This window comes from Selaginella moellendorffii, unplaced genomic scaffold (genome assembly GCF_000143415.4).
Source record: "Selaginella moellendorffii unplaced genomic scaffold, v1.0 SELMOscaffold_57, whole genome shotgun sequence".
Taxonomy (NCBI): domain Eukaryota; kingdom Viridiplantae; phylum Streptophyta; class Lycopodiopsida; order Selaginellales; family Selaginellaceae; genus Selaginella; species Selaginella moellendorffii.
The window spans coordinates 982,284-985,781 of record NW_003314318.1 but is presented as its reverse complement, the minus strand read 5'-3'; positions in this window follow the sequence as shown (position 1 = coordinate 985,781).

Sequence of the window (3,498 nt, the reverse complement as noted above, 5' to 3'; positions counted from 1 at the left end):
CTTTTAGCATAGTTTATTAGTTCTATGGTTTTGAATTTATATTTTGTATCTAACATATATTAATAATATTTTTTTATGTAATACTTTCCTTAGTTTTACTTGGGTATGGGTAGTAGTATTAGTGTTCTTAAAATTTTAGTTTTTTATATTCTAAGTAAAACATATGGCTAAGTAATTCTTTGCTAATAACTATATTGCATAATGTTAGACAAATTTATTTAGATTCTATTTCTTTAAGCCTACATACAATTTTTTATTTCTAAGTTAGACTTTGTTTTGATCTGAGTAATATATATTTTTTTCAAATCCTAGCTATATATTTATTCATATTCTAATTAAACACATAATAAATAAATAATGCTTCTCTAAATTAATGATAATAAATCTTAGTATTTTTTCTTTACTTTTTATTGAGTCTGGAATGTAATATATTAGTTTTCTTAACATTTTAGGATTATAAATTTATTTATATTCCAAGTAAAACATACTTTACATTAAAAATCTAATTAAAAATTTATTTTTAGTAATTCTTGTTTTTTTAATCTAGGAGTGTACTAACTATATTAATATTCTAATAACTATAAAACATTATTCTCAGAAAGTTTTTTGTTACTTTTTTCTGTTTTGCATATGAAGTTTCTTAAAATTTTAGTATTTTAAATATATTCGAGTATCATTTGGGATCTTGAAATTTCTTCTAAAGATTTTGATAGTTTTCTTTGAGGAAATACATGCTTATAATTACTTCATTAATTCTTTTTTCAAATGTGGAATATAATATTTGTTATTTTGATAATATTCCAATTTAGTTTTCAATGTAACAAAACTATAACAATCAAAACAGTGTTTCCTAACTAAACAGCATATGCTGAGCAATAATATATATTTTGATTGTCATAATTTTGAAAATTGAAAATTTACATTGAAAATTAAATTTGAATAGTGTCAAAACAATAGATATTATATGCCACTTTGAAAAAAGAATTGGGAAAAAAACTATAATTATATATTTTCTTAAGAAAAACTATTAAATTCCTTGGAAGGAACTATAAAGATCATATATGAGATAATGAATTTACATTGCAAAAGGTTGAGTGTTAATGCCAATCAACACATTGCATGTAACATATGTCATAACATTTTCTTTTGCCTCAAGTAATTGGCAACTTCCTATTGGATAAAAGAAAACACCAATACAACTATTCACTAAGATGTGGTTAACCCTTTGACAATTACCCTCTAATTGGACAGATGTTATTTGTTGAATCTGGAGCAAATGCCTAAAATCAATAATTTTATACAATTTTTTTTTTAAAATCTCTTTATGTGTGTGTTTATGTATCTATATATAGTGAGGTCCAAGTGTATGGTTACAATGCCACATACTAATACTAGTGTAGTAGAATTTTGGTAATTGTTGGATTGGTTTCAATCCAGACTGCCATATAAACTAAAGTTTTGGGTTAATTGATATGCATATTTCTATATTATCTTTCTATATTCCATGCACTTACATTGGTGGAGATGAGGAGCAGTTTTTTATTGTACATGAGGAGTGCTTGAATTTGGGATTTTTGTTTAGATCTAGCCTTTGAATTATCTAAATCTCCCTTTCCTTATAGCTTTTTCGATTTATTCTCTTTTGTTTTTTTCCTTTTCATTTATTTTTATGGCAGAGTAATAGTTTCCTCTTCCTTTAACTTTGGAGAAGGAGTTGATGCAATTGCTTGATGTTATATGGTTATAATTGAACAATTAGGCTTAATTAATAGTGGTATTCACAAAATGTAATATACCTCTTCCTACTCTTGTTGCCAATCTTTGTATCCAGTTTTTTCTATGAATCTTAGGGATGATGTGTACCATTAATTTGATCACTTCACGATGATTGCCATATATCATTCTTAGTATGATATTTGGTGTTTACATGAGTTTCCCACATGTTTCCAAATGACGGTGCTGTAGTGGTACAATGGCTTAAATGTAGCCATTTGTGAGGATTAGAGCATTCTCCCAAATATCTTAAAACATATATTTGGATATGTTGACGATTGTGATAATGCTTTCCAACAATTGCATCAAGTTAGTGGTGTAATTTGGTGTTTGTTTCTAAAGCCTTTTGCTCTATGTTGAGCTAAATATATCGGAGTTGGATTAAATTAGGAATGTTGTGGCTAGAATTTTGTCAAAATCTTATAAGAATTTGTGTATGTACTTGTTCTCGCCACCTTTGACGATACTCTTCGCTTAACACAACATTATGAGACATTGCTTCTTTCACTTTTTATTACATGTCCTTCAACCCCACTTCCTATGGGAGATGATCCTGTTTTAATGGAGATTGATATTATTATTGCCTAAGTTCAAAAATAAGGGTGAGGACCTGGCGTGTGATGAAGTTAATTATACTTATTGGTGTTGTTGGTGACAACTTCCATTTCTTGGGTGGAAACTTTGGCATCAATAATATTCTATTGGTGTAGTTGTAGTGGAAAGTCTAAACAATAAGATGCTTCTAGAAAATAAGGAGTTATGTAAGTAATGGAGGGTTCTTTTGCAAATAAATCAATAACTCTTTCATCTTTCTTTTAGGAGTATCATCAAAAGGTTCATTTGACACCAATTCATCTAGTGTTTACTTTCTAAGCTTATTTTTATAAGAAGAGGTCTCCTAGGCTCAAATTTATCTTTTATTGTTCAACCTATTACCACACATTACCATTTACATTTGCATCTTAGTTTTCATTTTTTATGGCAATGGCTATATGCATGTATGTGTATAAGATGAGGCAAACTTAGTTTTGCATGTGGGTGATCTTGAGCTCGAGTTGCAATTGTTACAGATGGTGTTGAGTCAAGCTTTTGACCTTATCCTTGGTATTGATTGGTTATGGCGCAATTATGTCAAGTGTGATTTGAGGCTTCTCCCCCTTGTTTCATATTTATTTATATTTCTTCCATTCTTTTTACTTCTGTTTTTTTTTATCCTTTTACTTCTATATTTATTTCTATCACTTTTGTCTCTCCATTACTTTCTCTTATATTTCCGTCTTATTCCTCTATTCCCCTCTTCAAATCCCTTTGATGGTCTTTGTGTTGTAGTAATTTACAGTATCATGAAAGAGTATATCGATCTCTTTGAATTTGACTTATCATTTGGGGCCAAGATTGCAATATGTTATCCTATTCTAACTGGGAATGCTTGTGTAATCAAGGTTTTTATTTGCTGTTAGTCATCAAAAGAGATCAAGATTTTATGTGTAAATATTAAAGAGATGTTGGAAAAAGTGTTATTCAAAAGTCAAAAAGTCCTTAGGCATATGACCTTCATCTTGTGATAAAGCATAATAAGAGTATTTGTTTTTGCATCGATTATCATTTGTTAAATGAAATTACAATCCTAAATGTGTACCTTCTTCCTATGGTCGAGGAAGATATTCATAAAATTGCATTTTGTACATTACTTTGTTTATACAAATTTTTGGTGATGCTATTTGC